This window comes from Colius striatus, chromosome 5, assembly GCF_028858725.1.
Source record: "Colius striatus isolate bColStr4 chromosome 5, bColStr4.1.hap1, whole genome shotgun sequence".
NCBI classification, from domain to species: Eukaryota; Metazoa; Chordata; class Aves; order Coliiformes; family Coliidae; genus Colius; species Colius striatus.
Window position 1 is genome coordinate 34899622 of NC_084763.1, and position 26473 is coordinate 34926094.

At 41.3% G+C, this 26473-nt stretch overlaps 1 protein-coding gene across 10 annotated transcripts in view; it reads right to left on the reverse strand.

Annotated features, from left to right (window-relative positions):
* AKAP9 (A-kinase anchoring protein 9) overlaps positions 1-26473 on the reverse strand; it is a 137885-nt gene that overhangs the window by 110311 nt on the left and 1101 nt on the right. The window lies entirely within an intron of this gene.

Consider the following 26473-nt stretch of genomic DNA (forward strand, 5'->3'; position numbering starts at 1 on the left):
GCGGCAACATAGAATAAACTCTCCTACTTTCCTCTCTAAGTCAAGTACTGGAGTCTGTTTTGCCCAGAACCGTAATTGGCAGCGAGCCCTCCCTGCCCTTGTCTTAATCTACAACAATCTTGCTTATCTTTTTACTCCAATTTTGCTGGGGCCTCTGCCATCCTAACGAGGGTGGGGGTGAATGGGGGCAGCCAGTGAGAGACTGTCGTGGTGCTGCTGTGCTAGCTGGGCTGAACCAGGACACTCATTCAGTAAATTATGCATCTGTTGATTGGAAGAAAAAAACCTCAAGCTCCATTTGCCTCAACAGATAAGTAGATTGAAACTTGCAGAGAACATTTATCTACAGTTTGGATTTTCAACTTTGTGACAAAATAGGTTGAACATATTTTCAGGTTGCTTGCTCAGTTGTTTTCTTTCTTTAGGTTTTTATCTCAAGATTTGGAAAGAGTTGTAATACTCTCCTAATCATTGATTAACAGACTAGAATAATAGAATAGAATCAATGGAGTTCACTAGAAAGATGTCTATTGACAATTTTTAATTCATCTCGCTGTCAGTTATCCTTTTTTTAGTACACATATCAGCAAAATGTAGACTGCACTGGAAAGTTGCTCACACCCAGGAGTTAGTGCTTTGACAACACAGTCCTCCATGCTTAGAGCTTTTGAGAATATGACAAAAAGTGATGAAGTGTCACATTCTTCTCTAATATGGTTAGAAGTTAGCCTGTTCAACACTTCTTTAGTGGGCACTGTCAAGTTTTTACAAAACTTGGTGACCTAACAACAAATGAGTTTTAAACAGCCTAGGCAGGGCTTTACTGCCTAAATCTCAGTGTTGCTCTCTCCCAGGCTCTCTTTCTTATCCCTTTGATGCCCTCTTATCTGCTGCAGTGGAACATTAAACCATTACTGTGTACTGGAGTCATAAAACCAGGTCACAGCTGAGAGAGAGAGATTACAGTAGGCATTTTTTCAGTTATCCAGGAGAAGGTAGAGTAGATAATCCCAGCAGATCTCCAGCTTGTGAACAATATCAAAGTTTAAAATTCAGGTTGGCCTTTTTGGTTTGTCCCTATTGACTTGCAGGACATCCAAGTCAAGACTTTGTGGGATCTATCTGTGATTTATAAGTGGCCAAACAAATCCCACTCCAGTGCCCTGCTTTTTGTCCTTTGTGTGCTGTCGCAAGCCTTTGTAGCCATAAATGCTTATCTGTGGACCAGGGGAGTAGTGACCTGTCATTGCTTGGGCAAGTGAATCTTAAATTATTCCTTCACCTTTTAAGAAAAGTTATCAGTTTGTCTTAGTCTAAATATTTTGGTTTCACTTTCACTCTCAGTAATCATTCTGAAATTACACCTTATCATTCAGTGATGAGGAATAGGAACATAACTGGAAGAGCCTGAATCTTTCTATCACAGGACTTTTTATTATCTTTTGTGAGTTTCATGATACACCAAAGTGTTGTCTTAATGATTGCAGCCAAAGTCTGATTCTGTGATATATTGTAGTTATGCATTTTACCACAACATGTTTGTTCTGGTTTAGCAAGGAGCAGCTTTTGGCTTAGTAACAGGGGGAGCGGGTTGCAGTGAAGACCCGGTAAAGAGTTTGTGGACCCTCCCCCGGCTCCTGGGTTCACACCCACCTCCGGCCCAGCTGGGCCAATCTGGCGCCTCTGCGATCACTATTTAGGGGACGGGAATTTGAAATGCGAGGCAGGAGGTGTAAGAGGGATACAAGATGGAGGCGACCACGAGGACCCTTCAGCCAGAGGAGGAAGGAAGGAGGAGCAGTAGACCGGAGACCCTTCTGCAGGCCGTGGCGAGAATGCAAGCTGTGCCGCTGAAACCTGTGGAGATCCGTGGCAGGACTGAGAGCCACCAGCAGCTCCATGTGAGTGAGCCCGGACGGGCGAGGGACTGTGTGGGGAGACGGCCATGGCCCAGGCCGTGTTGGAGAGCCTGCACGCCGCAGAGCAGCCCCACACGAGAGGCAGAGAGGAGCTGCAGCCTCTGGAATGGGTGCACGTCGGAGCAGCCCGTGCAGGGCTGCCATGCGTGTGAGTTACCCCACGGACTCGCAGGGAGGACTGGTGTGGAGTTCACCCGTCCTGAGGAGGGACAGACGGCAGAAACTATTGGGAGCAGACTGACTGAGACCTCCACTGCCTGCCCCCCTGAATCGTTCAGGGGGGGGCAAGGTAAAAACCTCGGGATCAGGGCTCTGAGCCCGGGAAGAGGGGAGGTGTGGCGGGAAGGTGTTCTTAAAAAGGCTGGTTGGACTTTCCATTGATGTATTACTCTGTGTTGTTTCGTTTTGGTTATGTTTTGGGTTTTTTGTGGGTATGTTTTAGTTGATGTTGCATTAAATTATTTTTTGTTTTCTTCCCCAGACCAGTAGCCTGGTCTGTTTTGTCCTGAACCTTAAGCGGCAATTAAGCCCTCCCTGCCCTCGAGCAATCCTCAGCCTCTTCGGTACTTGAGGCTAATCGTGGCCTTTGTTCCCTGATGGGCCTAAACCAAGACAATGTTATACAATGAGATGCAGATTAGAGTAGACTCTTTAGCATCTGCCCAACACACAAAACAAATAAATACTCCTTTCTCAGACAAATCTGTCTCTTTTATGTTGGTGGTAAGTCCCAAGCAACACCTGACAAACAATACTATTTCACTTTTGAATAACCTCCGTGTGCTTAGTTGCAGATACTGCTCCTGAGGAGACTTTCAGTCTGCTAGGCTGAAAGTTTAAGATATGCTTTCTGCTGTTAAATGCAATATATACACTGAAGCACTGAAGCTAGGAGTAGATTGTTAGGCTCATGAGGCCTTTTTCCACTGTATTGTGAGACCAGATTCTCAAATAACAAATGGTATTTGCTATCAAAATCTGGTTTACAAAACAGGATTGTGTAGGGTCTTTTCAGTCATGCAGGAACTTTTATATCTTAGTTGTTTGCTGATAGGCACTGAGCATCATTTCAAAGAGGTTTCTCATGCTTCTTGCTGGTGAGCATGCTGCTTGCTCACAGTTAGCTTGCTGTCTAATAGAACTTTCTGGTCCTCCTCACCAGAGCTTCACACCAGGCTGGTCAGTTCCCAGCTGTTACTGCTGTATATTGTCGTGGTATGGCCCAGCTAGCACAGCAGCACCACAACAGTTTCTCGCTGGCTGCCCCCATTCACCCCCACCCTTGTTAGGATGGAGGAGGCCCCAGCAAAATGGGAGTAAAGAGATAAGCAAGATTGTTGTGGATTAAGACAAGGGTAGGGAGGGCTTGCTGCGAGTTACATTTCTGGGCAAAACAGACTCCAGTACTCGACTTAGAGAGGAAAGTAGGAGAGTTTATTCTACAAGAAACAGAACAGAATAAAAGCAAAAAGGGATTAGGATGATGAGAAAATTACAACCAGCACTTTAAGATCTCCCTCCCCCATTCCTTCTTTCTTCCTGGGCCCAGCTCACTGCTCCCGATATCTCTACCTCCTCCCCCCACAATGGCTCAGGGAGTGGGGGATGTGGTCAGTCTCTCACAGATGGGCTCTGCCGCTTCTGTCTTCTCAGATGAGGACAACTCCTGGCATTCTTCCCCTGCTCCAACACGGGGTTCCTCCTCCAGGACGCACTTAATGAACTTCTCTGGTGTGGGTTGCTCCCAACAGCTGTGGCTTCTGCCGATACAGAGTCCCCCACATGTGATGCAGTCCTTGGTGAATATCTCTGGCGTGGATTCTTCACCCCAGTTGCAGTTTCTGCAGATACAGGGTCCCTCTCTCGGGACAAGGCCTCTTCTGGGCATAAGTTTGAGTTGCTTTGTTGTGGGTTCCTCCCCAGAGTTACAGCTGTGGATATGATATTGGGTCCCTTTTGCGGGACACGGCCTCTTCCGGTCATAGTTTTAAAGAAGAAAATCACTGCCCCTGGCTTGGGGTCTGCAGTGAAGTCAGTGGGTCCCTCCCACGGGACACAGCCTCCTCTGGCCATAGTCACTGTCCCTGGCTCAGGACCTTTAATGAAGGCTTGGGGCCTTTAATGAAGTGAACCACTGCCCTTGGTCCGGGGCCAGCTTTAGCAACATGAGTCTCTGCCCCAGAGACTCATTATCAAAACGAGTTTTTACCGCTGATATGGGGTCTTTAAAGAAATGAAAATAAATCTCAGCTTCACCAGTTCTCTCCATAGAATGCAGGGGAGTCTCTGCTCCAACACACCTCCTCCTCTCTTTCATCACTGACCTTGGAGTCCGCATGGTCGTTTCTCTCGCTGTTCCTACTCCTTGAACCACCACCAGCTAGAAGAAAAAGAAGGGGCAGAGAAGAAGGAAGAAGACAGAGGAAGAAACCTCCTCTTCCGCTTCTTCTTAAAAAGTGATCATGGAGGTGTCTAATTGGCTCAGCCCCAGAAGTGGGTCTGGCTCAGAGCTGGTGAGAGCTGTGAGCAACTTCTTACAGAAGCCATCTTTACAGCCCCTTCCCCCTTACCAGAAAAGGCTGTCATGTCAAACCATGACAATGGGAAACATTAGGCTAACTGAACAAGAAAATCACTCAGGAATGATGCATCTCCAAGCTACTTTTTTTTTTAATATGTTGCACACATAGTCAGATTTTCCTAGGGTTAGGACCTTGGAGTGTCTCCCCCTAACAGAGACTTAAGTGTGTCATGAGTATTAGAGGATTCCAATACGGTTATGAAAATTTCCAAATAAATGCTACACTCTTTCCCTAAATACAAGTTTAAATGTCTTTCAGATTCAGATACATACATTCTTTTGCAGCACTCTGAAGAAAACCAGTGATGGTTACAATTTACAGTTACATTTGAAGTATCATAGAAGAAAACTCAGGACAGTAAGAACAGCACACACGGCAATTATCTTCATCTCTTTAGCAGCAGTCTGTATCAGGTTAGAGAGTACTGTTGTCAGTGCTAATAACCAAGGGTATTGAACTTGAATGAACCCCTCCAGATGGCACTGTGAGCTGAAAAGCCTCAGAATTAGTGTGGTTCTGATCTGGTCTGTTCTTCCATGTCCCAAGAATTTAAATAGGAATAGACCCAGGAACAGCTAAGTTAATTACAGCTGGATTATTTTCTGGACAATGAATGGAAATTAAGTGCATGAAAATACTCTCAAGTCAGTCTACAACAACAGACAGAAGTACACCAAGCACATTTCAACGCTGGGAAAGCAATGCCTCAAACTACTAAAAAAATTGCCCATCTGGTGTCTTGATGAACCTGCTTTCACATACCTACTTTTAACTTTATCCTTCTCATTGAATGCTATATAACTGCCTCTGCTGATCCAGAGGGGTGAAAGACACCTCTGACCCACACTGGTACTGTTTCCTCAAAATGAAGAGGAAATAAGTGGATTGGGTCGTGCCGTCAGTTTTCAACAATGAGAGCACAATAAAGAGCTTGTTGCATGCTGCTCTGTTAAAAAAAAAAAAGCACAGATCATCCAAGCTTGAAGCCTGAAACATTAGGAAGTACTTGTCACACCTAAGCCATGGCAGATGATGTAAAACAGAGCCTCTTTCACCCTGCATTGAAGGAGATGACCAGTCAGGTGCTATCTCAAAGGGCATGGTTTACTCTTTGCTTCTGCCCAGAGTATCAAAGGATTAGTAATAATAGGAAGGAAAGAGGTATGCACTGACACAAATGCACTTCTTCCACTAGGTTTATGTGTAACATCAACTTTAATTTAAAAATGGATCCTGAAACTTTATTTAACTAAGCCAAAAAAAAAAAAAAAAAAGAATGCTACAGACACAAGATCAGTCTTCAATGTCCTAAAATCTTCTGAAACAATTTTCCAAGGGCAGGTGGGGAAGGAGGAGCAATTATCACAACGTTAACTGCCCTGGGTTCACATAGGATAGAGCTAATTTCCACAAGAAGCTGGGAGGGAACATAGCCAAGACAGCTGACCCTAATTAGCCAAGTAGATATTCAACATATATGATGTCATGCCAAGCATACAACTGGGAGAGCTGGCCAGCAGGATAAGGGATTGAAGCTTGGGAATGGGCAGAGTGTCAGGTTCTAGCTGGTGAGCAATCACACTGTGCATCAGCTGCTTTATATATTCTTTTATTGGTATTATTGTTTTTTTTTCTCATTGTGTTGTCCTATTAAACTGTCCCTATCTCAGTCCACAAAGTTTTACTTTCCAATTCTCCTTCCCATAGAACATGGTGGTGTTGAGGGGAGTGAGTGCTATTGCTGGTTGGTTTTATACCATGACATTCATGAATGGATTAACTAACCCAGAAAATCTTTCAGCCCCTTGCAAGGACAAATGTTCCCTCCTCTCCTCCTTTAGCCTTTCTTAAATCAACCAGCTTGCCAAAGCCAGGAAATTCCAGGCCACAGCTAAAATTTGTTCAAAAAATTTAAACAAAGGAGACACAAATGTTTCAGTCACATTTGATCCTATTTAATTTGCTAAACCGAGTTTTTAACACATCATATGATTTTCTTCAACTTTTTGAATTTGAAAACTTCACTGCTTTGTCATGCTGTTCCTTACATCCCATGAAATGGTTTTGAAAATTTGTACATAGCAAATGTGTTTGTATATTAATTCATGGTTGAATTAATACAGATGCTTGAAAATTAATCCTAATATGAAGCTTTGGATACTCTGAAAGCATTAGTACAGGTACAGTACTGTTTATTGCAATGCATATGAACTTGCTATCTCACAGCCCTTTAGAAATAAAAATATCAATATTTATCCTCAGGCACTATACATGCCAACATGTTTATGTTTACAAGCAAATCCACTAGACTTCGGCAATTTAATAATATGTACTAACCGCTAGTAAGTTACACCCCAGCTGGACGCACTTCTCTGGGGTATATTTGGTATTTTTATGGGCAGGACATACAGCGGAGGCATGGCTTGTTTATTCACGGCTGTACGGCCGATTGAGGTAATCCAGGGGTTCCTGGAGCATGAGGAGTGGAGGAAAAGCCGGGAGAGCTGCCAGGACCAGGCAGCTCTCGCGAGGGGGAGGTCTTGCCGGGAGGCGGAGCCGCAGCAACCGCGGGGGATTTAATCGTCCCCCAGGGAGCGACACCCAGGTGTAGCGCGGCAGTTTGCGCGGCCTGCAAACAGGAAGTGACGAGGCGCCCAGGTGTGGTGCAGCAGTTCGCGCAGGCAGGGCGAACAGGGAGGATGGGCATGGAACAACCCCGCGGCCCGCTTAGAGAAACAGAAGTCAGAGAAGTGCCCCAGCTTGAACCTAGCAAAATGGTGAGCACTTGCCAGAGGACTAAAGCCAAGGCTCAGGTGGACAAAACCCTAGTGAAGGTCAATGCATCCGCCTAGACAGAGCCGGTTAGTAGAGAAGCTTCAGTCCAGGTGGAGTGCAGGGACAGTTTAGGCTGCTTAGGAACCTAAGCTTCTGAGGCAACAAGGTGTCATAGGTGCCCTCAAGTTCAGGAACTGCAGGGCCTGGTGAAAGAGCTGCAGGAAACCATTAGTAGGCTCTGTAGAATTAGAGGGGCAGAGGTGGAGAAAGACACAGGCTTCTGCATTCAGGTGCAAGCCTCCAGTGAAACTAACAAGCCATGCACTCTGGTTACAAAAAAAAAGGACAAAGGCTTGTCTTCAAAGCCCTCCTTCTGGAATTTCTACTACAAATAAATAGGAGGCACTGGGGACAAGGGTCTTTGACAAGCAAGTTCCAAAAGAGGAAAACCCATCAAACAACACACCAAACAACACATCAGCTGCTCCACCTGCAATAAGTAATGGACACAGTAAGAAGAGACAATGGGTGCTTGTTGTGGGTGACTCACTGCTAAGGGGCACTGATAGCCTGAGCAACCTGATAGTCTTCTATGAGTGCATAACCAGCTGGCTAGATGAGGGGAGAGCAGTGGATGTCATCTACCTTGACTTCAGAAAGGCTTTTGACACCCTCTCCCATAACATCCTCATTAGAAAGCTCAGGCAGTGTGGCTTGGATGAGTGGACAGTGAGGTGGATTGAGAGCTGGCTGGATGACAGAGCACAGAGGGTAGTGATCAATGGCACAGAATGGAGTTGGAGGCCTGTGGCCAGTGGAGTTCCTCATGGATTGGTTCTGGGGCCACTGTGGTTCAGTATGTTCATCAATGACCTGGATGAGGGGACAGAGTGTACCCTCAGCAAGTTGGCTGATGACACCAAACTGGGAGGACTGGCTGATTCACTGGAAGGCTGTGCTGCCATTCAGCGGGATCTTGACCAGCTTGAGAGTTGGGCAGAGAGGAACCTCATGAGGTTCAACAAAGACAAGTGCAGAGTCCTGCACCTGGGAAGGAACAACCTCATTCACCACTACAGGCTGGGGGTCGAACTGCTGGGGAGCAGCACTGCTGAGAGAGACCTGGGAGTCTTGATTGATAATAAGCTAAACATGAGCCAGCAATGAGCCCTCGTGGCCAAGAAGGCCAATGGCATCCTGGGATGCATCAAGAAGAGTGTGGCCAACAGATCAAGGAAGGTTCTTCTTCCTCTCTACTCTGCCCTGGTGAGGCCTCACCTGGAGTCCTGTGTCCAGTTCTAGGCTCCTCAGCTCAATAGGGACAGAGAACTTCTGGAGACAGTCCAGCGCAGGGCCACCAAGATGATCAGGAGACTGGAACATCTTTCATATAAGGAAAGGCTGTGGGAACTGGGGCTGTTTAGTCTAGAGAACCGGAGACTGAGGGGAGATCTTATTAACATTTACAAATACCTAAGGGGTGGCTGTCAGGAGATTGGGACATTCTTTTTTCTATAGTAGCTAGCTAGCAACGAAGCAAGGGGTAATGGGATGAGGCTGGAACACAAAAAGTTCCACTCAAACACAAGAAAAAACTATTTTACTGTGGTGGTGATGGAGCAGTGGAACAGGCTGCCCAGAGCGGTTGTGGAGTCTCCTTCCTTGGAGGTCTTCAAGACCTGCCTGGACATATTCCTATGTGACCTGATCTAGGTGGACCTGCTTCTGTAGGGGGGTTCGACTAGATGATCTCTAAAGGTCCCTTCCAACCCTACCATTCTCCTACCTCCAAGGAAGGAGACTCCACAACCCCTCTCCCAGGTCTCTCTCTGCTCATCAGGCTTGTGAAACAAGTTGTCTTGTGGAAGTAAAAGGCAGATACTGCCCCCTTGAAGAGAAGGCAATCACGATATAGCCCCCGTGCTAATTAAGCATTAAAATTATATACTGGTCTTCAATTTTATACCCACTTTTTCTCTATATATTGTGTTTGATCCAACAAATTTATAATGCTAGGCTTTACATTTACTACAGTTGATTTATGTAAACCCAGTGCAGTCAAGTGAATTACAGTAAGGATCATTCTTACCAACAGTACAACCCTTCATGAAGTGTTCAAAAGGAATTCTTTGAACAAAACACACAGATAAATACCATATTCCACAAGAAAGAGAAATAAAGAAAGACATAATGGACAGTCATAGCTAACAAGCTTCATCAGGGTTTCCAAAGAAAATCTGTTTTTATGGCACAGTACTAATTCAGTGACCAAATACAGGCATTAAAACAGTAATTTATTCAGAAGTTGAAATTTTGGAAACCAGCAGGCATCAGACACATGTCAGTAAGTATGTTGCTGTCTGTACCATAAAAAAAAAATCTACTAACAATCTGAGCATTGCTTGGGTAGTGACTTCACTTTTTTTCCTCCTAAAGCAACTGGTTTAGCACCTGTTCTTTAAGAAGCATATCATTGTATCAGCTATTTCACTATATAGAGTTAAATCAGCAGCTGAAGACATTTAATTAATCCCTTGGAGTTCTTTCATGATAACAATTTATTTTCAGAAAACAACTGTAATACAGCAGGAGTAAAGCACTAAGTATGTTTATTCCACCATATTTAGGTCTTTAAAAAAGCCAAAAGAAAGGTCTTCTGGAATAGAAATAGCCTAAAAGCAACAAAACCATGTCATTAAATACTACATGGAACCAAAAAGTTAATAAATTTCTGTCTCTTTACAGAGACAGAAAATTCTCTTTACATGATGCCCTTAATTCTCTACAAAATAACCCCAGAAAAACATTCTTAAGGTATTCCTGAGGCAGCAAAAAGTGAGTTTACCTTTAGACTTTGGAGTCAGGAAAAACTCCAATCTGAATTTATGTAATAATATAGGGAAAGAACAAAGTTTATTTCCAGTAAAAAATTATTTTCATGTCTAGTACTTAGTAATTTTTCTCCTCAATGACCACCTTTCTGCCTAATAACCATACATAATTGCAATTAATCCCCGAGAGAGATGGTTTCATTTAAAAAAGCTGGACTGATGTTTTCAATTTACAGGAGTCCTAAATTCTCCTCCAGAGAGAAACAGAACTCCAGAGAGAAACAGTACACTGACTTTACATAAATCAGCTAAATACACTACTACAAAACAGCTCCTATAGAGCATCTTCAGCATTCTAAGCAAAATAAGAAATGTTATACAGCACACTCAGCTTCCTGGAATGGACAGAACATGCCTGATCCCTCAGACAGCAGTCCACACAGTTTCTCTAAAATCATTTAAACTTCTGGTTAAAACAGTTTCAAGTACCATTGAAACAACCAATTCTGAGCTTGTGATAGAATATTCCTCTTTATCATCAAGAGAAAAGCCTGACAATGTAAAATCTGAATAATTTCTTCAAGAAAAACTATTGAAAGTTGCTACAACCACAAAATCATATTGATTAAATGAAGTTACCTGAGAACAAACCTTCCAATTATTCAAAAGCTGGGCACAAAATCCTTTCATATTACTTACAAAATGCTAAAATAGTTCAAAAAATCCCATGCTATAACTTAGGAATTAAAATAAAAATATGGAGCAGTTAACACCTGATATTTAGACAATGCAATTAAAAATATCACATAAATGTTTTCTCTAACTCAGAAACATACACACATGATAATATATGGCCATCTGTGCTTGCCAATTAGAAGCCAACTATAAAAATAAAAAAGTATGCAAAAGCAACAGTTGTCAGTATCTCCACACAGTGCTTGTCAATCAAATTACTGGCAATGTGTAATTTCATATTTGTAACTCAGATGCTTTCTTCTGCTTATCGTCTTATGTGTTTAAAAGTTATGGTTGATATTTTACATTTTTATAAAGATTGCTCTTTTAGCATTAACATTAAACTATAAAAACAGAAAATACAAAGCTTCAAGAGGGAAAGTAATGATTCCTATGTTTCTAATAATAGGATTCTAAATACAAATTACTTGCACAAGATTTGATTTGAAGTATTACCAGACTTACATTCTGGTTTATGTAGGAAACAGCTATAAGCTGAACACTATTATACTTACATTTTCAACTGGGGGAAAATCATTAAATTTACTTTCTCCAGTTTTATAGCATTCTGTACATTTATTTGGATGGGTTCCTAATAGAATACTTGAAATCTAATTTCCCAACAGAGATATATCTACATGGACATTATAGACCAAATTAAAAAAAAGTGTTCTTCTCCACCCTCAGTACATAAAGAAAATACCCAAACCAGACCATTTTGGAAAGCATGGAAAGACTTGACCACATCAGCCCACAATTACCTGGGATAGCAGCTGTTGTGCCACCAGATAATATAATTCTGTACTTCAAGTTATTCTTATCTTTTTTTAAGTAAAGCAAATATTACATACCCAGCTGATCACATCAGAATAGCACTCTAGCTCAATTTAAACAATTCATGAAAAAAAAAAATCCAAAATTGCAGGTAGAAATGAATTTTGCCCTCAAGTAGAGTAATGCAGGCATTATGGCACAATCTTTTTACTTTTTTTTCCTGTAGGGTTGGCCTTAATCAACTGTACCGAGATACTGTTATCTATAGAATTACTTTCTCATTCATGGTAAATTTGAAGCTTTGTAGAAAACAAGACAGGGTGCTGCAGGAATATAAATGACAATGTTATGTCGAAGAAAGGAGAACACTGCATGCAAAAAACCCGTGACTTTGCTATCTCTATCGATCTCCCTGCCAGTCATCAAATAGATAATACAACTTTTATGATGTTTCTCAGTTGTCTGTTTTTCAGTTAATAGTTGCATATCCTGAAAGAGGAGGAGGACCTCCAACCAACAGTACTGACCACTACTGAAATGCAGAATCCCTTCACAGAACCACACATAATCTCAAGGGTTGAAAGGGACTTTAGAAGATGACCTACTCCAATCCTCCTGCCTGAGTAGAACCACCTAGAGTAAGTCTCACAGCAACATGTCCAGGTGGGTTTTGAACATCCCCAGAGAAGGAGACTCAACAACCCATCTGGGCAGCCTGTTCCAGTGCTCCGTCACTCTCACAGTGAAATTCTTCCTTGTATTTCTTCAGAACTTATATTCCAGCTTGTGTGCCTGTTGCCCCTTGTCCTATCATTAGACATCATTGAGAACAGCCTGGCTCCATCCTCCTGACACCTGCCCCTTACATACTTGAAAACACTAATGATGTCATCCCTCATTCTCCTCCAAGCTGAAGAGCCCCAGCTCCCTCAGCCTTTCATCATAAGGGAGATGATCCACTCCCTTTATCATCTTGGTGGCCCTGAACTGAACTCTCTCCAGCAGCTCCCTGTCCTTCTTGAACTGAGGGGCCCAGAACTGGACACAATATTCCAGATACGGTCTCATGAGGGCAGAGTAGAGGGGGAAGAGAAACTCTCTCAACCTACTAACCACAGCGCTTCTAATACACCCCAGGATGCCATAGGCCTTCCTGGCCATGAGGGCACATTGCTGGCTCATGGTCATCCTGCTGCCTACCAGGACCCTCAGGTCCCTTTCATTCCCCAGCCTGTACTGATACATTGGGTTATTCTTTCCCAGATGTAAGACTCTACACTTGCCCTTGTTGAATTTCATTAGATTTCTCCCTGCCCAATCCTCCAGCCTGTCCAGGTCTTGTTGAATGGCAGCACAGCCTTCTGGTGTGTCAGCCACTCCTCCTCGTTTAGGATCATCAGCAAACCTGCTGACAGTGTCCTCTGTTCCCTCATCAAGGTCATTAATGAATATATATTGAACAGTACCAGTCCCAGCACCCACCTCTGAGGGACTCCACTAGATACAGGCCTCCAACTAGACCCTGCCCCACCGATCACCACTCTCTGCCTTCTTGCCTCCAACCAGTTAACAACCCACCTCACTATTTGATCATGCAGCCCACAGCTTTCCTGGCTTCCAGTTAAGATTGCAAAATATCACTTTTTTCTTAATTACTGGACAATCCTGTAGAATTGTCCTGGTTTGGGCTAGGATATAATTTCACATATGCACTATGTATTCTCATTGATAGTGTTCATTGCCTTTGGAAAAGGGATGAAAGCATTCATTCTGATATACTGGTTGTTACCGGCTTATGGTATGGTTGTATGACTGGGTATGGAGCTAGGCCAGTACTTGTACATGACTTGGTTGTCATTTCTGCAACTTGGACATTTCTTCTCAGAAGGTAGTGACAATAATGACACTCAATTCATGGGAAAAATGGAGGGATGTAGTTTTCTCCATTTTTTTCCATCCTCCCTTACTCATTCAGGTTAACGGCAATAGCTTTTGACAATTCAGAATACACTTGGGATGTTCCAGTCATTCTGGTTTTATTGTTCTGTCCTCTAGGTAAGGTGCTTTTCTTGGGTAGGGTTGCAAAATTTGTTTTTCAGACTGTTATGAGGTTGGGCAGCTATGGAGGGATTGACATACAGAAGAATATGAACAGGTATTGAAAGAGTTTTTTTACTTGTACAGATTAGTAATGTCACCATAGCAACCATTGTGGCTATTCAAACCGAGGCAACTGACACTGTTGTTGCCCTATCTCCAATAGCAGACACTGATTCTGAATCAGAGGATCAACCTGTGCCAGTGTCAGTTGCTCCTGTCCAGAAAAACAAATACACAAAAAAATCAGTTCACCTTGTGAGGGATGGAGATGAACCAGCATCATCACGGGAGTGGGAGGAAGAGTCAGAGCCAGAGATAATCACCCGGTCCTTGTCCCTGAATGAACTGCGAGAAGTGCGAAAGGATTACAGCTGCCACCCAAGTGAGCACTTTGTCGCCTGGCTGCTTCAATGCTGGGAGAATGGGGCTCACAGCTTGGACTTGGAGGGCAGGGAAGCCAGGCAGCTGGGCTCTCTGCCCAGGGATAGCGGCATTGACAAGGCAATTGGAAGAAAGACAGAAGTCCTTGGCCTCTGTAGAAGACTTTTGTCTGGTGTGAGGGAAAGATACCCCTTCAAAGAAGATATTGTATGCCACCCAGGCAAGTGGACCACAATGGACAAAGGTATCCAGTACCTGAGGGAGTTAGCTGTGCGGGAAATTATTTATAATGAGCAGTCACCAACAGACCCAGATGAGGTCCAGTGCACACAATCTTTCTGCAAAGTGCTAATACAAATTCATTGGCAGTCATCTCCTGGAAAGAAGGCGAGGGGAAAACTGGGGGAAATGGGTGTTCAACTTTGGCAATATGAAGAAAGTCTGTCTTCCTCCCTACAGGCTGTTGTTTCAGCTGTAGATAAAATGTCACAAGAGTTCCACCAATTCAAAGAAGATATGTCTCGCCCTCCACCTGCCCAAGTCCCTACTTCAGCTATTAGTACACGTCCCTCTGTTCAAGAGCGGGAATACAGAGGGCATACACCATGAGGTGCTTTGTGGTCTTACCTGCAGGACCAGGGAGAGAACATGAACAAGTGGCATAGGCAACCTACTTTGGTCTTCAGGGGACGGGTATGGGAGTTACAGGGAAAAACAGTTAGAAGAAGCAATTTCTTCTGGAAAGACGCTGCTCCAGTTTCCAGTGTGCAGCTCCCTAAACAGAACAGAAGGGTTGATCTCTATTCTGATCCCCTCGAGGGGACTTCTAGCTCTTTTCTACAAAAAGTATGCAATGACTGCCATGGCCAGTACTAGGGAGGCCCTGCCTCCAGCCAGGTGGAGGAGAGGGACAACTGAGTTTATTGGACAGTGTGGATCCGATGGCCTGGCACATCAAACCCACAAGAGTACAAGGCTTCAGTGGACACTGGAGCACAATGCACTCTGATGCCATCAAGCTGTAAAGGGACAGAATCCTTTTGTATTTCTGGAGTGACAGGGGGATCTCAACAGCTAACCTTGTTAGAAGCTGAAGTGATTTTAACTGGGTGATTTTAACAAACACCCCATTGTAACAGGCCCAGAAGCCCCATGTATCCTGGGCATAGATTACCTCAAGAGAGGGTATTTTAAGGATCCCAAAGGGTACCAAAGGGCCCTTGGTGTGGATGAAGTGGAGACAGGAAATTGAACAATTGTCCAGCCTCTCAGAGGGCCCTTCTGTTGTGGGCTTGCTGATGGTCGAAGAACAACAGGTGCCAATTGCGACCACAACGGTGCACCGGCGGCAATATCGCACCAGCAGAGATTCAGTGATTCCCATTCATAAGTTGATTCGCCAACTGGAGAGCCAAGGGGTGATCAGCAAAACCCACTCACCCTTTAACAGTCCCATATGGCTACTGCGAAAGTCTGGTGGAGAGTGGAGACTGACAGTGGACTATTGTGGCCTGAAGTCACGCCGCCGCTGAGCACAGCTGTGCCAGACATGGCGGAACGCCAATATGAACTGGAGTCCAAGGCAGCCAAATGGTATGCCACCATTGATATTGCCAATGCATTCTTCTCAATTCCTTTGGCAGTAGAGTGCACGTCCCAGTTCTCTTTCACTTGGAGAGAGGTTCAGTATACCCAGAATCAACTGGTGGAAACATAGCCCCACCATCTGCCATGGACTAATCCAGGCCACACTGGAGGAGGGCGAGGCCCCAGAACACCTGCAATACATTGATGACACTGTTGTGTGGGCAAATCAGCAGAGGAAGTTCTTGAGAAAGGGAAGAAGATAATTCAAATTATTCTGAAGGCTGGTTTTGCCATTAAACAAAGTAAGGTCAGAGGGCCTGCGAAGGAGATCCAGTTTTTAGGAATAAAATGGCAGGATGGATGTCACCATATCCCAGTAGATGTGAGCAACAAAATTGCAGTCATGTCTCCACCAACTAGCAAAAACGAAACACAAGCTTTCCTAGGTGTTGTGGGTTTTTGGAGAATGCACATTGCAAATTACAGTATGATTGTGAGCCCTCTCTACCATGTGACACGGAAGAAAAGTGATTCTGAATAGGGTCCTGAACAGCAACAAAGTTTTGAACAAATTAAACAGGGGACTGTTCATGTGATGGCGCTTGGGCCAGTTCGAACAGGACCAGATGTTAAAAATGTGCTCTACACCACAGCTGGGGAGAATGGCCCTACTTGGAGTCTTTGGCAGAGAGCACCTCGGGAGACTCAAGGCCGACCCCTTGGGTTCTGGAGTTAGGGATATAGAGGATCCAAGGCCCAATACACTCCAACTGAGAAGGAGATACTGGCAGCATATGAAGGGGTTCAAGCTGCGTCAGAAGTGATTGGCACAGAAATGCAACTTCTCCTAGCACCCCGACTGCCAGTGCTGGGCTGGATGTTCAAAGGGAGGGCCTCCTCCACACATCATGCAACCAATGCTACATGGAAGTAAGTGGATCGCACTGATCACTCAACGAGCTCGTGTACGAAGTTCTAGCCGCCCTGGAATTCTGGAATTGATCACGAACTGGCCAGAGTGTGAAGACAGTGAAATATCACCAGAAAAGGAGGTGATATGTGCTGAAGAGGCCCCATCATATGAGGAACTTTCAGAAGACAAGAAGTAGTATGTCCTGTTCACCGATGGGTCCTGGTGTCTTGTGGGGAAGCATCGGAGGTGGAAGGCAGCTGTGTGGAGCCCCCTACGCAGAATTTCAGAAGCTGCAGAAGTAAAGGGTGAATCGAGCCAGTCTGCAGAGGTAAAAGCCATCCAGTTGGCTTTAGACATTGCTGAATGAGAAAACTGGCCGAGGCTTTATCTCTACACTGAGTTGTGGATGGCAGCAAATGCTGTGTGGGGGTGGTTACAACAACGGAGGCAAAACAACGGAGAGGCCTGGCAGATTGATTACATCACACTGCCACAGACTCACCAAGGCAAACGCCACATGCTCACAATGGTGGAGGTGATCACTGGCTGGTTGGAAACATATCGTATGCCTTGTACCATCCAGGGCCTTGAAAAAATCCTCTGGTGACATGGCACTCCAGAAAGAATTGAATCAGACAATGGGACACACTTCAGGAACAACCTCATAGATGCCTGGGCCAAAGAGCATGGCATTGAATGGGTTTATCACATCCCCTATCATGCACCAGCCTTGGGAAAAATTGAACGATATAATGGACTATCGAAGACCACATTGAGAGCAGTGGGGGGTGGGACATTCAAATACTGGAATATAAATTTAAAAAGGCTACCTGGCTAGTCAACTCCAGAGGATCTGTGAACAGAGCTGGCCCTGTCCAATTGGAACTTTTGCATACTGTAGAAAGGGATAAAGTCCCTGTAGTGCACGTAAAAGATCTGTTAGGGAAAGCAGTCTGGGTGAGTCCTACCTTGGATAAAGGCAAACCCATTCGTGGGATTGTTTTTGCTCAGGGACCTGGGTACACTTGGTGGGTAATATGCAAGGACGCGGAAATTCAGTGTGTACCTCAAGGAAATTTGATTTTGGGTGAGAATAGCCCATGAATCCCATGAATTGAATTGTATTATGTTAGTTGTTAAATAACTTTGCTGTTTTATGTCACCATTACCATAGTTGCTCTATGCCATATCACTGACACTACAGTAAGAACCACACAGATCACTGAAGGATGGACCTGGACGAGCAAGATACAAAATGGTGGAATGTAAATTGGCATCCACTGACATCCTCAAGATCAGTGCCTTCAACTTACAGACAAGACACACCGGATAGACCAGCTGCAAACTCCTGATACTGCATGCAATGACCTATCTCACACACACACCCCATCTACCCTGCTGCAAAAGATTTATCATGAAAGAGACCTGAAGTTATGGACTAAATGGACTCAACGGGAACATTAGGGGGATGCCTATAAACTGAGGGAATTATATACTTCTCTGTGTGTGCCCATATTTGTTTGGTTGGTTTTTTTTCAGGGAGAGGAAGTGTGGTGTTTAAATGTTGTTTATTGTGAAACTAGGCATGATGTAGATGGTATAGAATAAGGGGTAAAATGTCCTGGTTTGGGCTAGGATAGGGTTAACTTTGATGAGGAAGTAGGAAGGGGTACAGCATGGGCAGCTGTCCCATGCTGGCCAACAGGTATATGTACTGGGCATGATGTCAGGATGAATACCTGTTGGTATTCAATCCATGTCTTCTTCCATCAAAATTTATCTATGTCAGAGGTATATAAAGATCAAAAAAAAAAAAAAAGAGGAAAAAAAACCTTTAAAAGGTAGAGAGAATATATAAAAGACTGGAATAAAGGACAGTAAGATCTGAATAGTTTTGCTCATAGTGTATTTCTCACTAATTAAGAAGCCTGAAAGAACTGGGTGGGTGCTGGTCTCTTCTCCCAAGTTACAAGCAGCAGGACAAGAGGAAACTGCCTCAAGTTGTGCCAGGGGCAGTTTACACTGAATATTACGAAAAAATTCTTCACCAGAAGTTTTATCAAACATTAGAACAGGCTTTCCATGGGAGTGGTGGAGTCACCAACCCTTGGGATATTTAAAAGATATGTAGATGAGGTGCTGAGGGATATGATTTAGGGTTGGATGTGACTGGGTTAATGGTTGGACTTGATCTTAAAGGCCCTTTCCAACCTAAATGATTTTATGAATCCATGATCCTAAAAAGGCACGATTAGAATGAACAGACTATATCTAAATAAGACTTTATTAATAACCAATGCAGAATTATTAGTTTTTTCAAGTTGATGAATGCCATCGAATCAATACAGAATTTGAGAAGTTCCATTTTTGACAACGAGATGATCAGCTTTACAGATACAGATCAACAGTTAAATTCCATTCAAACTAAGTAGGAACTTACAGATGCTCCTTGTTAATAAATGTGATGTGATGTGATGTGATTGTGATGTGATGTGATGTGATGTGATGTGATGTGATGTGATGTGATGTGATGTGATGTGATGTGATGTGATGTGATGTGATGTGATGTCTTCCACTCAGTTGTCAAAGGCAGTCTTTTCCCAAAGGTTAACATTGAGATTTTCAAAGTAGTCTGGAGAACCAAGATACACTTTTAAGCAAGTAATCTTAGGCATATGGATACCTTGAGCTCCAACTCTGCATAGAAACTGAATAAAACTTTTAATTTGATTTTAAAAAATATTTGTGGTTTTGATTTTTAAATAAATCATAAAATACTTTAAATCAAGTGGTGTTCCATTATTTTCTCACCTTGTTTATATTACTTTTATATGAATTCATACCATGTGGCATGTCTGGCACTGAACAAACAGTGAGAATAACGCCCTTAGATTCAGTAGGTTTGTGAAAGATAGCTTTGTGAGGAGCACAGTAGACATAAGGAAAGAACCAACCACATGAATTTCACACTCAGTTTGCAAGACTTGATAAGTTTGTATTATTTTGACAGGTTTCTTTTTTTTTACATGGTGCTGAATCATGAGATAAGAGCAAGCTCACAAAAACACTGACATTGATCACAAGATTCTAGATTTATCTGAGGCCTTTACTTTCTTGCCTTTAAAAAAAAAAAAAAAGAAAGAAAAATGGAATTCCTTGAACATATTCAAAATAATGATGAAAATCTAGAAAACACATTCCCTTTTATTAGGATTTCATCTATTTTTTTTAAAACACAGTAAACTCTTCTAGCTAGTACAATGTGCTACTAAATGTACCAAGACAAGGTTCTCTCATCATTGTTATGGAGCATTATCTGTAATAGTAAGACATTTCTGTTATATACCTCTTACACTGAGAATATATATTTTCAATTGTGACATTAATGTAAAATGAGCTACCTCAATTAGACAATATAGATGAATTTAGAAACATTTAGATATTTTCCCCCGATTCCATGGTTGAGCACAGGAGGTTTCTTCACAGAGAAATAAGACCTTAAGGACAAAAAAAATTTCAGAAAACAAAACCAGGATTAAGGGATAACTACTTCTGTTAAGTCACAGCCTAGCAGTGAAGTCAGATTTGAGTAAGTTCTTATGCAATTTAGCCTGCTTATTCTCTGTAACACCTACTTTACGAATATTTGCAAAAAAACACATTCAGTCCCATATACTCCACCTCCTTCAGCTCCACCAATCTTCTTTGCTCTACAGCTCAGGATCATAGTTTTAGAGATATGCTGTAATTTTGCCATGGCAGTACAGTTTTCATCAAATATATTCTTTCCCCTGGAAATATCACCAAATTGGTATATATTATCTTTAAAATTATTATCGCCAATTGGGGTAAGTCTTAAAATTTTTTTGTGCTTTGAGAGTTAGAAGCTTGGTCCAAAAGCCCGTCTCTTCTTTGTTTTGTGATGATGCTAAAACTTAAGGTTATTACAACTGTGAATTCATCACTCCCTCACTTACCTAAGCTTAGTGTTTGGTTTCCAGAGCCTCCCATTCTCTTGCTCAGCTAACAACTACCGAATGTGTTCTGTCTGGAAACCTGTTGGGGCTCCTTTTCAGAAGAGGCAGGAAGCAGGATTGATTCCATACTTCCAATAAACAGAGAATTCTAAGAAATTTTAATGTTTTTATTAATTCTTCTATCTTTTCTCCACTGGTTGTTGGAAATGTGGTTTATAATATAAAATGTTGGCTTCCCAAGAAATCATGTAAAAATGCAAATGAAGGTTTCTTTCAACAAAGAGGAACACTAGTACTATAAAAAAAAACCCAAACAGCATGCCAACACTTTGCAGTCAACATACAATTCCCTCATGATCATAAATTTCACAATCTACATATTTTGTTTCAGTATAGCTGTCAAAAGACTGCAGTTCAATGAAACACATCTGATAATTGCAGTACGTCTATCAACATGTCTTTGCAAATTCAAAATGTCACGTTAGTTGGTACCAGTAACAAAATTATTTTGAAACAAATTTGTATCAATACATTGAAATATCTAGCTATGTGGGCAAATATTTAAGATAGAGCCTTCAGCTCCTGAATTAGGATTCCCAAGTTATTAGTACACAATTTCATATTGCAATATAAGTTAAGACAAAAAGTTGGACCTACTTCAACAGCCTCTTTTATTTTGTCTTCATTTTCACCAGATGTTTCACTATTCCAAACACCAAGATGCTACAGTAACTACATATTAATCTGCAGTTAATATCTCTGTACATCAATATTTAAAAGCACCTACTTATTTGATTATTTCCTGGGGGTAAAAATACAGGATTCTCCAGTAACATCTACAATATTCCAAAAGGTCCAATCTATGTTCCTTGGAAAATCAACTATACTTTATTGAAAGTACTTGAGAAAGAATTTGTGGTGGTGACCATACTTATTTCCAAATCAGTACAAACAAGCTTTATTAGATAGTGCTGTAACTGAGGGAAACAAATGTCACAATTATCTCTGTTTTGCTATTGCAACACCCATACTAACAAAATAAGTAGTTGGAAAGCAGATCACAGAAATGAGGGAGAGACTACTGCTAAAATGAAGAAAGTCTTGAATGCAGGCAAAGAACCACTTTGTGCTTTCTTTTCTGAAACTCCTTCTCTTTATAAGCACAGCAGCAAGAAAATATTTTAAACTACAGTTTTACAATGCAATTTCTTGCAATTTCTTGTTAGTGCTACTAACAAACACTGTGCTGCTTTATTTCTCTATCTCTGTGAAATTCACTGGCCATCTTGGAGTAATGGCAAATGATGTCTAAACTGGCCAGAGAAAAAAGTTTATTTTGAAGTTACATTTCTCTGCATCCTCAGAAGAAAGCAGGTGTTAGTTTAAGCTCATTCACTACAGTAAGAGAGCTACTTCAGAGCTCTGAACCAAAGGGAATATTGCCACTAACATTCAAAGCAAATACTCTAGCCCAATCAAAAGCAAGAACACGTCTCTGAAATGAGGGAAACGGAGATCAAAATCAGGAAATAGAAGAAAAATGCTGAAGACACTTAGAAAGAAGGGTTCTAGTAGTTCCAACTGAAAAAAAAAAAAAAAGTTGAAATTCCAGATTACAGTTCAGGTACTATTTTTTTTTTTTACAAAGACCTAATAAAGTCCATATGAAATTTGAACACAATAGGGGGAAAAAAAAAAACTTCCAAAGAAAATTAAACACTGAGAAAACTGTAAAGTGCAGACAGTTCCATTATGCTCAAGAAAACAAATAAGTTGCACTAAAATCTCAACACTTAAGATAGTCATCCCATTTCTTCTGCTATTAGAAATAATACATATCTAGAAAATGGTTTCACAGATTACCTTTCCATTTGATCTTTCATCCAAGCTTATGTAGCACCTCAGTAGCAATAAAACACATAGATAAATTATATACATTTGAGATGTAAATATATATCTTTTTATATTATAAAATGCAGATATATTAAATGTTTTGAACAAAATAAAAGCATACACAGGGAGGCAAACACCTCACTTTTTGTTTCTCTCCCATCTCTACTAAATTTCTGCCCTATCTGCTTTTATTCGGAATTTTAAAACTACACATTTTATCTCCAGGATAATGGTCAGTCCTTGTATCTGTGATTTCCTCTACAAGACAAAAACCAGTTCTTAAGCTTGCTCACGTTCAGAATCAAAATACACAGAGACAACTCTCCATGCTGCCTACTATTTGAATTTAGAATTGACAGAGATGCAAATGAGAGAGAGTGGACCAAAGTCTGTAAAAGGCGAAGAGGAAACAAAAAAATCCCTACAAATTCAGGAGGACTTGGGAGAAGAGACAGCTGATGAATGCAAAAAGAGGAATGTCCAGTAATTCAGTACAAGTTTGAAAGGGCTCTCCCAAGTAGATGGTCTTAAAGCCCATTTCTTCATTATAGTATTCCCCTACACTTCCACTGCACTTTCCTGCTTTATTATAAATGAAGAGATTAGACAGTTTCCATTCACATCTGTTGAGTCAAAGCTCACCCACACCTTTCCAGGAGACTCTTAAGAGTTAGTCTAAACTCCCATTCAATTGCTTCCTTTCTCATCCAACAATACCCATACAGCATCTTCAGATACAGACACAGCCCAGCATCATTCTCACTCTGTGATCTTTTAGTCTATAAAGCTGCTCCTCTCCATACTTTACAGCTTCTTATTTTAACAGAAAAGCAGAGTAAGAAAATACAGACTGAAAAGGAAATTCTTGTTTCCAGAATTCTGTTTAATTATTTTTGTTCAAGTTATTTAAGGCAAATAAAGGATAAACAAAATGAACTGTCTATATCTGAAAGCAAAAGAAGACATTAGTAGGCCAGCTCTTTAATGAAATGTAAGGTTTAAATGTATTTACTTTGTCTTCTATGATGAAAAACTCTAACCACTGAAGTATTGCATTCCCCTTCCTTCCCCCTAAATTACAGGGAATTCAAAATGACTGTGTTTTACAAACACTGTATGTTCAATTCTTCTGGGGGTTTTAAATTAGAGCTTAAATCACTGTGGCACATAATTATTCTGTGCTTCACTTGAGTCTTTTTTTTTTAAATCAAAGATTAACAGCTTTCCTTGAGGAATCCAAAACATCTCAGTCCAAATAGGCCAGAGGTGTCTCCTTAAAAGACTAAGACATAAGAGTGCAAACAGCATTCTCAGACTCTAAGACAATACTATTTTAATAATACATGTAATTTTTATTTTCAACCACCTGAAATATTTCTTTCTACTATTCAATTTGTGACGATAACTTGTAAAAATACTTATGCTACCTGTCATACTTGTCCACTGAGTGCCATTAGAGTTTCTCAAACCAGCTTCACTGTTCCATCTGCTCGCTGATTCTCTTGTATAGATCAAAAGCAGTCAACACTGCTTATTCTGGATTCAAGTGTTTAACCGAACCAGTTCCCTAATTTCTTCAACAAGAACAGGACTTCTTTGAACATCTCACAAGAATATATTACAAATACACATACGGAGCATACCTTTTCCTCAATACAAATTTAAACAGAAACAATGCACATATTTAAATACTTCACAAATAAAATCTCAGTCCTGTAAAACGAAACATTCTATAAAATGTGCCATTGATAGTTTTATATTTCTTAATTTAAAGATAAAGAAATTGCTTGGCTGGGAAGAAGGTAGTTCTGCGAAAGCACAGACACCACTTGAATTGGTACGGGAGACAGGATATTTATAGAGGCTGCAATAATATCTAGCACATTTCCCTTGTGGCAAAGGAAAATTAATGACTACAGGTCTGGAAAAACGAGCATGTAATTTACTGGGTCAAACTTCCTGCTTCCCTTGCCTACAGAGAGAGCAGCCACATGTGGTGCAACTGCTTCATGATAAAGAACTGGTGTAGTCCCCAAAAGTCAGCAGGTAAACATGAAAATAAAAGCTTCTATCAAGAGCTTTTTATTCAGTTTTTCAAACTATGTCCTTGCAAAGGCTGTGTTTTCACATCAAGACTCATTCTGCCAGGTTTGAGCACACTTAGCACCTTTAAATCAAGGTAACACTTACGATGCAGCCTTTCCAGCAATAATAGAGGACTCAAACTGCCATTGCAGAAAAGCCATTTGTAATACACTTCTCTGCAAAAGATCTATGTGAGAAGACAGTGTCTTAAGAAGATATCAAGAACAAAGGAAAACAAAGTTGTGTCACAGATAAACTCACACAAACTCAATCTCCACAACTTGTCTACTCGACATGATAAGCACCAAATGATTGCTTTACAGAAAGTTCATATTGCTTGAAATGCAGGTTACGATTTAGCAGTACCTAGCTACCTACTTTTAAAACAAAACCAAACAAACAAGAATCTAACACCCAATTTCAAATAATAACTCCACTGTTTGCAATGTACCAGGCACCTCTATGGCACCTGCTAGATATACTAGAGTCTTTCATTGTTCTTCCAATTGCCAACATCCATCTTCCAGTTTATGTAACATCTTATTTATACTTAAAATTTTTAATTCCAGACAGATGCATCAAGGTATCTGCAGTACAGCTATACCTATGCTTTTAGCACACTGCCAACACATACTTTTACACATTTTTCCAGCTATTTTATTTGAACAATATTCAGTGGTTAGGCTCAAAAGTTTTTTTGAATACTTGTTGCTGTGACTTGCAGAAAACAGTCATTGGAGCCAAACAATTTTAGAAGGCATACATACTGACATACTGTGAATGTGTTTTTAACTTTGAAAAAGTGAAAAGCAGCTGCAGGAGCAACTCCTGCTTCCATTCTCTGCTAACATAATTTCTTCTTTTCTGATTTTATCAGTGATATTTGTCACTGGAAGACTGTGACCTAGTCCTCACACTACAACACATTTAATTACATCATTCACATGTAAAAACATGGGATAAATGGTACACTGAACACGAATGAAAAATTTGAAAAAGTAAATTTGCTTTTACAGTCCCTTCCCATGTAAATCACATAGAGCTCTAAAGCACTATGACTTAAACCACAAGGGATGTTTAAAAGCATTAGAATACAAAAGTGTTCAGGCAAATACTTACAGGAACATCATCAGGTTTTAGACAGAAAGGACTAGAAGAAGACTGACAGTTATGATAACACTCCTAAAATGCAAAATAAAGTGTATACATGTCTTTTCTCGAAGTAAGAAGGAAGCGATTGAATTCTTGCTAGAGTCCTGTTTTTTCAGTAATTGTCAGTAATTTTCTGTTTTAAACTCAGGCCATCATGGAGAGAAAAACTAAGTAAACTCTCTTGATAAAATCTTTGTTGTAGTTTATAATACCATCAAATTTAGTTTAACTATTTTCTTTACAAACTACTTCAAAATGTTCTGCAGATTGGTGCTGCCAGTACCTGATCTGTCCCACTGCCTTTTAATAGCACTGCATAATGTGTAAACACCACTCTTGCTCCAAGTGTTTAAGAACAGGTTTTCCTATATAAACATACAGTTCTATGTAGGAGAGTTTCCCAATGTGTATTTCCAAGGCTCTTTCAAAAGAAACAGAAACATGCTAAGTCATAAGGTTTTTGTCTAATGGCAACATAACTATTCAGTCCTCTCTAGAAGAACTACATTCTCTTTCCCATACACCACATAAACAAGAGTAGTGTTTTGTAGTTTCATCTTTAGCTTATCTTCTTGTTGCCTGTTCTGTTAGCTCCTTAACATGAACAACTGACTCAAACTTCTATGCTTACCATTTAGCAATAACTGGTGAAAGGATGATACCTCATACCAAAACACTAACTTTATCTTATTTTTCCCACGAATGCCATTAATTATCTTATCGCATGCACTACAATAAAGCTTCCTTTGAAGTAAAGCAGGTCCTTTTA